At 45.0% G+C, this 10,330-nt stretch overlaps 1 protein-coding gene across 4 annotated transcripts in view; it reads left to right on the forward strand.

The window, feature by feature from the left end:
* The window catches only part of FOXO3 (forkhead box O3), a 119,436-nt gene extending 114,756 nt beyond the window's left edge, over positions 1–4,680 (forward strand). For all 4 annotated transcript variants that reach the window (XM_070496684.1, XM_070496683.1, XM_070496685.1 and 1 more), the window contains one exon: positions 5–4,680. The gene's annotated coding sequence lies outside the window, so the exon portion shown is untranslated. The remainder of the gene's footprint in view (positions 1–4) is intronic.
* The last annotated feature ends 5,650 nt before the right edge of the window (positions 4,681–10,330 follow it).

Below are 10,330 nucleotides of genomic sequence, written 5' to 3' on the forward strand. Positions count from 1 at the left end.
GTAGACCCTCAAACTGACACAAGACCTACAGAGAAAACCCTTTGCCAAATCTGCTCTCAGCAAGTGGACAGTGATACCGTTTACAGCTTAACACCTTTGTGAATCCTGCACCATGTTCCTAACCCAGCAGAGACTGTTAACGGCCCCTTACCCTGGGTGAAGCACTTACCCCTGGAACCGAACTCTCTCTCTCAAGTATGCAAAATCTTCCTTGTATGGGGTGATGAGCCACCTGCCAGCGAAGGACAGCACCCACCGCCACCCACACTCATCCAGAGCACACCGTGAGCCCCATGGGCAATGCTGTGGTGTTTTAATATCTCGATGGTTTATGGGATGTTCTAAGTGTTGTTTTTGTGTTTGTTTTCCTTTGACTTTCTGAGTTTTTCACATGCATTAACTGGCAGTATTTTTATGTTAAAATGTTAATCACCCTTCCCCTGGCAAATTGAAAAACAGGAGGAAAATGTTGTACCAGTTACCATTCTGGCTGTGGGCGTCACAAGCATTTGAGCCCGTGGAACTTCATAAACTAACAAATTACATAAACTAGAGGGGGATTTTCTTTTCTTCTTTTGTTTGGTAGAAAACTATCCTTTTCTTGAAACCGAACAATGGCACAACTGTTTGCCATGAGCACCAGTCCAGAACTGAACCCTGCATGGGCAGACCGAACGGAGCTCGGCATCCGACCCAGTGAGTTTCAGGAATGAGTCAGGGTGGTTGGGGGCCGAGCCCCCCACACCTGGTCTGCAGTTTGCCAGATCAGTAGGGCCTGTGGTCTGCTGTCAGTATCCTCAGCTAATGCAGTGAACAGTGATGGTGTGTTGCTTAGAAATTAGAATCTTTTCAAAGAACAGATCAGCTCAGCTGTCTACTCATTGCCAAATGCCACTAAAGGATTTAGTATAAGGAAAAAAGACAAGAAAAAAAAGTAGTCCTGTTTTGCTTTGCAGAAGAAATGAACTTAACAGGTGAGCATTAAGCCTGCAGTGAGAAATGTGTGAAAAGTACAAACCCAAGTCACTATTCTAAATACACACCCTTGATTATTTTCAGCTTTGCTGTGTATGAGTGAGAGGTAATAGCATACAAACGGATTTTTTTTATATATATATAAGGTTAGATCGTAATTGTACAAGTGACACAATGGAAGTACAAGATAGGGAAGTTTTGACTTTTTCCCCTCACTTTCCTGCTTCCGTGGATTTCATTTTGTTCTGTTTTCAAGAAGTTATGGTGCTGTCTAGGTGCTTTCTGTTTAACCTGGGAAGTGTGATTATCTTAGTTACCCCCTTTGGTAGACAGACTAGTTGGGAACACCTTTGGTACATATGAAACTGGTGTAACGATGCTCTGATTAGCACAGCGTATACATACTTCTCCAAAGTGATATATGAAGACTTTTCTTTGCATAAAAAGCATTAGGCATATAAATGTATAAATATATTTTATCATGTACAGTACAAAAATGGAACATCCTGCATGGACGTTAGGAATACAGGCTAGTATCTCAGCACAGACCTCCCTGCATGAGTCCTCGCAGACACTTGCACTGTGCAGTGGGCACCGACTCCCTTCCACCAACACAGACGTGCCACCTGACCCCCTGCACCCACCACCGGCCACCAGGGGCCCCCTTGTGCACCTTTGCTTTATAATTCCTCTGGGGGTGATATTGGTGGTGATAACAGCTCCTAGCATCATGAAAGTTCCATTTGGTATTGTCACACGTCTCTCCCCTCTCGCTTGGGTTGTCCTGTTTGGGCAACTGCCCTGTTGATTTCACCCTGCCTTTTCCGGAATCTGTAAATTGTCGTGCAGTTGTGCTTATGGTAGACCTGTAGCATATCACCTTTTCTAAACTGCTACAAGTTTATAATCTTCATTTTAAAAGTACGTATAATTTTTAAAAATATGTATTCTATTCATGTGGTCTGCTTGTCAGTGAGACAGACTTTTGCTTACTATGTTCCTTTATAACAATGCTAGCCACTTCCTCGATTCTTTGGGAGTCTGCTCTACGCAAGAACTGTCAGTGTCGGTGAAAGAGGGCTGCCTGTCTGGGTCCTAAATGCAGCTGCCCTGGGTGGGAGCAGTTCAGAGACAGCGACAGTAGTGGGGGGTAAGCGGGGCTAGCAGATACGAGGGAGAATCCGGAGTGCTTCCAACAGGAGTGCCTTGAGAATTTCTCTCCAGAGCTCGAAGAAACAAGCAAACTAAAAATGGCAATTTCCTTTGCAGTTTTATATACCCCGGGAGCTGCTTTGAGAGTAAGAAAGGCAACCCTCAAATGTGTTTCGACTTGAAAATTCCTTTCAGACATGTGGCATCTCATTTATTCTCTTTTTTCCCCCCAATGTTTGTTAGATTTCAGGCAGAATGTCTTACAAAATGTCCTAGAACCAGATTATGACTTAATCTAAAACAGCTGAGGGAAGACAGAGGCGGCATGAGAGCAGGGCAGCCACAGAGCAGATCGGCAAAGTGGAGGGGGAGGGTGCTTTGAATTTTTTTTTTTTTTTTTTTAAACTCAAACAGCATCTACGTGTCGAGCATTGTGGAGAACTGAGATCAGAGCAAAGTCAAGCGCCAGCATCCGTCCCAGGAGGGGGTCAGGCAAGAATGGAATAGTTAGGCCTGTCCAGCATCATGGCAGCCCCAGTCACACCCTTGGTCACCTTCAGCTGGCCACCCACCCAGAGACCAGGCTCCCTTAGACTAGCTGGGTTCCAAGGCGGTCAGACTGGGCAGAGGTGTGACCTCAGCCTTCTGTCTCTCATATTGAGACCCTGCTTTCAGAAAGGGCCAGCTGTTGGCGCCCAGGTGGAGTTGAGTGTCATGGTCCCTCGCAGTAAGCTTCCTGATCTGGAGCATCCCAGTGGAATATTTAGGAGCCTCCGGGGGCTTGACAGCTGGAATTCTGCATCCCGAGAGCTATCTGAGGCTACCCTCAGCCTCTAAATAAGCTGCGCTAGGGAGCCTTCCACTTTTTCATGGGAAATTAGGAAAATAACCAATGTTGAAAACACGACATGCACTCTGGGGCCCTGTTGTTCTCTTCTGGGCTCCAGGACCGGATCCCTTTTACCGAAGTAAGAAAAGAGCTGTATCCCGAGCCTTCACTGTCCCTGTGTGAGGACTGACCTCCAGGTGCAGTGTACCCCGTTAACTGGGCATGAATCTGAGGTCAGTTTCCTTTATCGTTTCTTCCACAATATGATGATTGCTAAAACACATGTTTTGAAAAATTTCAGAAGTCTGTCTTTCCTGTTAACGGGAGGATCATGCACACACGTAGTCCAAGGTTGACTGTGTGAGTGTGTTTGGTGTTGAGTTTTGGAATTACGTGTGTGTCACTCCCCCACCCTGAGGAGAGGACCTCATGGCCCACTGCTCAGGACAGGTATGCCCAATCTCAGGGTGACATTTCAGGTGGCTTCTGAACTTACGATAGGGACAGACTTCACCCCTCCCTGAAGAACCCCACTTAAAGAATAAGGAACACTTGAATCTCTTGGAAGGAGTAAAGCAGTCAGACAGCCAGTCCCATGTTTTTGCTGATGCCACGGGCTGGCGGGGGAAATAAAAATGTTACCCTTTCTCTCTAAAAGGAGAAACAAAACCCTGACAGCTCTGAACTCTGATTTCCCTTTTCCTGCTGTATTTGGGAACATTGTGTGATTAGGCATAATGTTTTTTTTAAAAAAATTAAGCAAATTTTTTTTTAGAAATACAGTCTCTGGCAAAGAGGTACAAGAAAGCCAGCCTCTCCTGGAGACTGGGGGAACAGGGCCTGAGGAGGGGAAAATGAAGTCCTTGTGAAATCATGTCTGTCAAGATCTGAAAGCAGATGCCCAAGGAACTGAAAAGAGTGGATTGTATCTGATCTAAATCTTTTGTGGGTAACATTTTATGCAGGTTGAATGAATGAACTATTTTCCTCTTGTTTAGTTTTATTTCTATGTATTTTTCTTTGGTGAATGATTGGTTCCGAGCCCTCTGCCACACTCCAGAAATACTTGTGCGGCTGCTTTAAAAAACTGTCTGTCTGGTCACTTACTTCTCTAAAATTACTTCATTGCCTGGCAATCAGTCTTCTCTCGTATACTTGTCCTAGCACATGATGTACACGGGAAATGTAAACAGATGTGAAAGAGGACCAGAAAAATTAGTTAATATTAAAAAGAAATGTATTGTGCATTTTGGCTTCACATGTTTAACTTTTTTTAAGAAAAAAAGTTGCATGAATGGAAAAAAAAAGTCTGTATACAGTATCTGTAATACAAACTGTCTTATCTGTTTCAGTTTCTTGCTCATGCCCCATACAAACTAGAATGAAATATGGTGCATGGCCATATTCAGACACCTAAAGTCAAGCAGCTGATAGTTTGGTTTGAAGCACCTCATCCTTTCTTTCAAAGCGAACACTATCATATTGAGTTCTTACTGAGGATTTTGTCTAACCGTATGTTGCCATGGGTTAACTCTACCAGCTTTCTTCTCAAGAATCAAAACCAGTTTGATTTGGGACTCTTCCCCTTTCCAAATGAAATAGAGACACAGTACTTAGTTCCCTTGATGTTTGTAGATAATTGCTTTGTGTATTCCATTTAAAACTGTAATCTAGTTTGTAAAAGAGATGGTGACGCATGTAAATAAAGCATCAATGACACTCTATCTTATTTCAAGAAGTCTTTTGTTCTCCCTTCCCCTTTCTTTAACCCCAGAAATGAAATAGCTGAGTTTATCTCCAGGTCTTCCCGTGGAATTGCTTCACAGGCCAGGAGAGGCACAAAGCTGAGATACCCCATCGTGAGATTTCCAATCTAGATGAGGGAGCAGACTTTTTCTCTGGCCCACTTTTGACCTCCACAGACAACCAGACAGTTTAATAAAAGCAGATTTATGGTGGTGGTCATGGTGGCTGATAGCCACTTTTGGCGTGCGCTGAGTCATGCCGCCCTGGGGCAGCTTCAAAGTGGGGAGGCGGGAGGTGGACTCTCCACCTTCACTGAGTGTCAGAGAATTTGTCTGGCAAAGTTTTGGCCCTAATGAGGTCCTCCTTCTCTGAGTCCAGCAGATGAACGTTGGTCATCCACAGTGCCCTCCTGCGTATGGAAAGTCAAGCGCACTACTTCAGTCTTCTGGTGACATAAATATTCTGCATAGACATTTGACTCTCAGTCAAGTTAGGGGGGACTTCACCCTATTGTAAAACTATTGCAAGTAGCTTGGGTTGTGTTTTTCATTTTAATAGATGTGTTATAAAAATTATTCAACTTAGAGATTTCCCTAGGATTTGGTTCAGTGTCCCAAGCGACATGATGAACTCTTACTTCAGATCAAGCAGGTGAAAAAAAGATCTTGAAGTTTGCCCTTTGGGATACATTCTACACACTAGTGGAGAGTCATACTTTTATAAGTTTGTCCTTACCATTGTTTTAATTACCTATAAAAATAAAACCTCAACATCTTCTAATACCAAAGGAAACTGGAGGAAGGTATTTCATTTGAGCTTGCTGCCCAATTTTGATTCTGTCTCCCAAAAGAATAAAGATGGAAACCCAGTAGCAGCTATCACAAGATTCTCAGTGGAGTTCTCCCCAACCAGGTAAAAATTCAACCAAAAACTAGTTAAAGTAAGCTTAACGATCAGTAGTTACTAAGTCAATCCCAACTGGCAGTGTGACGGGCAGCAAGAGAACGAGGACTGTGTCCTGCCCTCCACAAATTCGTTCTCCACATATAGTCTATCTGCTCCACCTTGGTGAATAAAGACCTAATTCTTGCTGACTTCCTGCTTCAGTTTCTTATTTAAAAGAGGAAGAATTTGGACTAGTTCATCTCTAAGACTCTTTAGAGATTTGATTTTGCAATTGTTCAAGTAATCAGGACAAGCCTTTAAGGAAGCAAATGTGACAGGTACCAACCAAGTCGTCCACACAACACTGGAATACAGGGGTCAAGGAGAGAGGAAGGTAGAGTTCATAGCCACTATCTGCCAGACCCTCCACCCACCTCAGCCACTCCCCTGGGACATGGAAAAGTCGAGAGACAGCGGTAGGGGAGGTCTGTGGTGCCGTGGGTGCTCTCAGCTCAGCCTGTGGTGCGAACTGGCAGGGTATTTGAAGTGTGGAGATCAAGAGAAGAGCATTCAGAAGGGGACCCCTACACCCAGCTCTTGCTTCCATCTCCATCAAAGAGAAGAGACAATGCTGAGTTCTGAAGACTAGACACATTTGGAGCTGGAGGAAGATGGATGCTTCCACCTGGATTTTCCTCATTTGAGCGTTAGAAGACGACTATCAGCAATATTTAGACCTGAAGAAAATTAGATTGTGTGTGTGTGTGTAGTTCTGCCTAGTGGCTATCACATAGTGATGGTTCAAAACTGTTTGTTTCTGCCTGCCTTCTCTGAGAACTTGCTGGAAACACTACGGTCATCCCCACTTTTCTTCCCACTTGGGGAAGAAAAATCTCAACTCCCTTGTATTGGCGCAGGAACTCCTCTGGATCCATCCATCCCACCAGCACCTACTGCGTTCCAGGCGCTGTGTTTGTCCTGCAGACATGGGCCTAAAGGGGCTGAACTGAAATATGTAGGCCTGCTGGTGTGAGTTCCTGAGGGGATGAATGCCACGAATGCTACTAAGGGTTTGATGACGGGACAGAGAAGGTGAACGTTTGAGCAGAAAGGCAGAAATGAGTTGGGCTCTCCAGCTGAAGCGATGAGTCTCAGGGACAAAGGCAAGAGGTAGGAAAGACTGGATCGTACTCAGGAAACAATGAGTCGCGGGTCTGGGGCTTAAAGAGCTCAAAGAACACAGGTGAGAAGTCAGGCAAGAAAAGTAGGCTGCCAGAAAATTCTAGACCAAGTCACTTGGCTTCTGCTAGTGGAATGGGAAGCCAGCAGCAGGTCAGGGACCTGATCACCATGGGCCTTCAGGAAGGGCCCTCGGGCACACCGTGGAGGTAGGTCCTAGAAGGAGGATGTTGAGGAAATGAGAAATTACGGTTATTCTAGAACTATTTTCACAACATGCTACCCACAGAAAATGATGCTTACATGGTCCTCTGGGATGACAGAGAAGGCTGCTGCAGGTCTCAGGCTTCGCACAGCTACGGCCCTACACGCTGCCCCCAAGGGCTGAGGGATCCATAGCTCGGCAGCTCTGTAACTTTCCAACCGAGCTGAGAAGCCCTGATCTAGAAGAAATCACTAGAAACTTGGTATAGGTTAAGTCTGGGGGATGGAGACAAGGGACTTAGACTTTCAACTCCTCACCTTGTGCACTATTTTAATTTGTGGGAGTGCATTACTTTTATAAAGATAAATGTCGTTTCTAAAGAGCCTAGGTGGAGAAGCTACCTTTGACGTCTCTTCTGAGACTGGAGGGAATAAGGAGAAGGGTACTGGAGAACAGCAACGGAGATAATGGCATAACTGGACTGTTTAAAAGGAATCTGATAAATGAATACAGTAGTATTGTTGCAAAGTTGTCTTCATAACTTCGGGTTTCCATAATTCCCTCCTATTAACATCTTGAGTATCATAGTATAGGAAATACCTAATCAGAACAAAGCAATATTATGCATCTATTACAACAATACTTATGAAAACTATTCATATACATAGCAGATTCTCATATCAGATATCTTAGAAATGTAATTATCCATTGCTCTTATAACCTTATATATTGATGTAAGAAAAATAAAAAGCAGAACAGAAATAGTACATGCCAGCGTAAGTTATGCCTGGGGAGAGGTACTAAAAGGTGAAATGCAAAAATTGAAATAATTCTTGTGTCCTGGACACATTTTTGGCCTCAACACTGGACCTCAACTGTTGTCACCATGAATAAGCTTTAAATGATCCTCAGTCACTCCCTCCAAATTCAAAATCAAGAGTACCTGAGCCACCTGCTGCTCGACCCCCCGCTGGCAGGGGGCACTGGGAACCCTGGCCCGCTCCAGTGGGGGAGGGGGCTCTCCTTCCCACCAAGATGCACCCATTAGGTAACTCCCCCAAGTGGAGAGAGGGTTCTCATGCTGGGACCTGTCCCCAGAAGACAAATGTCCATTGTATTCTGGCAATTGAGTTATGGAATTTCTTTGTCAAAATGATCTTCATTTTGTTGCACTGTATTTTTAAATATTTTGAAAGGTAATGCATTCACATGATTCAAAAGCCAGAAAGCATATAGATATACACAGGGAATGTTTTCTTCCCATCCCTGTCTGGTTCCCTGCCAGTTCCTCCCACCCCAAAGTTTCTTGTGTATCCTTCCAGAATTTCTTAGGCACCTATGAGCAATAAAAGCACAGATTCTTATTTTCCTCTTTTTATTACACAAAAAGTACATTATACACATTGTTTGGCATCTTGCTTTGTTAATGGTTTTCTCACACATGGAGGAAATGTCGGTATATAGAAAGCTGCCTCATATTTACAGCTGCATAGTATTCCATTGTATTCTCGTATTCATTTAATCAGTAGTCCCTTATCCACAGACACTTGACATTGAATTGTTTCTTAACATTTGTTATTAGCAGCAAAACTGCAGTGAGTAACCTTATACATATATTACATACGTGTGCAAGAATCTTTGTAGGATTAATGCCCAAACGTGGCATCACTGAATCAAAGGGTTTATATACATTTGCAGTTTTGATAGAGATTGCCCAAACTCCCCTCCCATGGACCAATTCACAACAGCAACAATATATGAGAATCCCTGTTCTCCCATAGCCTCATATTTTTAATGTTGTAAGAATTAAAATTGCAAGTCTGGTTTTCCCTGTCCCCTTCTAAGCTCCTTTGTTTTAAGTCCGTATGTAAGTCAGTGAGGGGCTGGTGAGAGTGAGGGGTGGGGGATGGGAGAGAAGAATAGGAGGTAGACGCAGGGTGGCCTGGTGGCTGCTGGGGAGTGAGAAGGAGCTCTTGGCACTCAAAGCTGAACACCCATCCTTGTGCTAGCACACTAAAGAGTCATGCTGCCAACCTGCCCATCCAGTCTGGCCACGGGCTCCTCCCCTCACGCCACCAGCTTGGACCGCCCAACCTAAGGGTCAGCAGCCTGACCACACAGCTGCGCTCCTTCACCTCCCAGAATTCCAGAGGGGAGCTGTCACCCAAAGGAAACAAGTCTGGTCTCTTTGGCACCAAACCACACACCTCGACCTATTCATAGCAAGATTGCACAACCAGCTGGCGAGCAGCCTAGCTGGGCATGGGGAGAGTGGAGCTGCTCCTGAGCCAGGCCCTGACCCACCAGTGCCCCTGGGCAAGCCTTCCAGCTTTCAGAGCAGGGCTGCCCTGTGGCTCCGCCTCGCAAGTGGGGGAACATGTTCCTCCAAAGGAGAAGCTCTAACACCTCCTGCAGGCTGATGCCCCATGAGCCCGCCTGCCCTACTCTGCAGGCTGGCATCTAGGGTAAGAGGGGGCCTTTCTTTAGTGAACGCAGAAACCAGGAGGCAAGCTTTTACAGAAGAGGAAACTGAGTCTCTTTACAAATAAGGCCTTTATTTCTCTGTGGGGAGCCAGAGTCCCGGAGCAGGGGAAGGAAGCTCAACTTTGGGCTGACAGACCTTGATCTGAACCCAGCCCTGCCGTTCACCGGCTGAACGATGACAGGAGAGTCAGTTAACATCTCTGGGCTTCTGTTTTCCCATTTGTGAAATGGGAACAAGGCTGCCTGTGTTGCGAGTTGTGAGGATCACTGGAAAGAGGGCCCGTGAATTACAGCAGTGCGCCTCCAGCAAGTCGGCAGCACGCCCTATGTCAAAAGTCCTCTCTCCTTATACACAGCCCAGTGGCCCACGCTCTGTGGGATGCTGGTTTTTTATCATATAAAAACATAAAGCAAAATTTGACATATTCATGAGCTCCATCAGTATAATTAGATTGCATGGTAATTAAGCATAAAAGGTAACCAACTCATAAGGCTTTTCTGCTCTCATTTTCTTTGATGTTCTTCAGGATCTGTTGGCAGCAGCCATGCTCATGGTCCATATCCTCCGTGCTGCATACTATAGACTCATTATCACAAAGAACTCGAATGTCATGGCAAGCAAGGGTTGGAAGACTTGTTTCCGGTCCTGGCTCTTCCACTAAACACTGTGTGGCCTTGAGTGAGTCATTTCCCTCTCTGTGGGCGTTAGTTGCCCCATCTGCAAAGTCCACTTCATGAACTCCATCCTTCACGAGGCTGTCATGATGAGCCCAGCAATGGAGCACACATTTTACAAACCACAAAGCACATATCAGAACCGCAGGTGCTGCTTTGAGTCAGGAAACTGGCAAATATTAATACTTTCATTTTCCGGA

This window comes from Equus asinus, chromosome 24 (assembly GCF_041296235.1).
Source record: "Equus asinus isolate D_3611 breed Donkey chromosome 24, EquAss-T2T_v2, whole genome shotgun sequence".
NCBI lineage: Eukaryota > Metazoa > Chordata > Mammalia > Perissodactyla > Equidae > Equus > Equus asinus.